The sequence below is a fragment of the Gavialis gangeticus genome, unplaced genomic scaffold (assembly GCF_001723915.1).
Source record: "Gavialis gangeticus isolate Ggan-Ray unplaced genomic scaffold, GavGan_comp1, whole genome shotgun sequence".
Taxonomy (NCBI): domain Eukaryota; kingdom Metazoa; phylum Chordata; order Crocodylia; family Gavialidae; genus Gavialis; species Gavialis gangeticus.
The window spans coordinates 41,713,902-41,715,087 of NW_017728998.1; positions in this window are offsets into that span (position 1 = coordinate 41,713,902).

Here is a 1,186-nt window from a genome sequence, read left to right on the forward strand (position 1 = left end):
TCTTGAGGTAGGCTTTGGCTTCCTAGACAACGACCCACACATTAGGACGAGACACATCCTCAGGTAGGATGGGCTTCACCTTTCCCCCAAAGGTAAGCATGTGTTCTCTTCTAGGTTGGCAGATCTTCTCCAGTGGGCTTTAAACTAGGCTTGTCGGGGGAAGGGGAAGACGAGGGCGGAGGAAGCCTTGGACCACTAAACCAAGCTTCACCCACAAGAACAGCCCAGCCTAGACTGATGACAAGTGGAACAAATACCCAGGTAAGCAACAGGGGCCTGGGTAGTACTGAGATTAGAGGGCGAGTGCATTCATCTTCAGGAGCCCTCAAATGCCTCTACACTAATTCTCATAGTATGGGGAACAAGCAGGAGGAACTCACCCTCCTGCTAGCTAACACCAACCCAGGCATAGTGGGTCTCACCGAAACATGGTGGGACCCAATGCATGACTGGGCAGTGAATATCAAGGGCTATAGGATGTACAGGTGGGATAGAACAGGGAGGAGAGTTGGGGGTGTGGCACTCTGCATCAAGGAGAAATACACATCCTCAGTGAGTGGCACTGGGTCGGAGAAGGGGCACACTGAAGTGCTCTGGGTTAAAATACAAGGAAGTCGAGGGGAAAGGAACTTAACATTGGGGGTCTACTACAGACCACCCAACCAAGGGGAAGAGCTAGACCAGGAATTCTTAAGTCAGCTCACAGAGGTAGTTAAGTCAAAGGACGTGGTCATCATGGGTGACCTGAACTTTCCAGACAACTGCTGGGAAAAGCAGTCAGCCAGGTCTGACCGCTCAAGTAGGTTCCTAGCCCAAATGCAGGACCTCCATCTAACCCAGGAGGTACACAGCCCCACCATAGGAGATGCCTTGTTGGACCTGGTGCTGGCCACAGGCGATGACCTGGTGAGGGGGCTGAGGATGCTCGACTACCTGGGCAACAGTGATCATTGCCTGCTGGAATTTACCATCCAGTGCAAGGTGACAAAGGCCTACAGCAAGGCAGCAGCCCTGGACTTCAAGAGGGCGGATTTCAATGAGGTAAGGAGAATAGTCGGGGAGGCACTGAGGTCCTGGAGGGGAGGGGAATTGGGTGAAGAGTGGTCATTCCTTAAGGAGATAATCCTCCAAGCCCAAAGGGAGGTAATCCCAACACAGATCAAAGGGGGCAGGAGGGCGCAAAAGA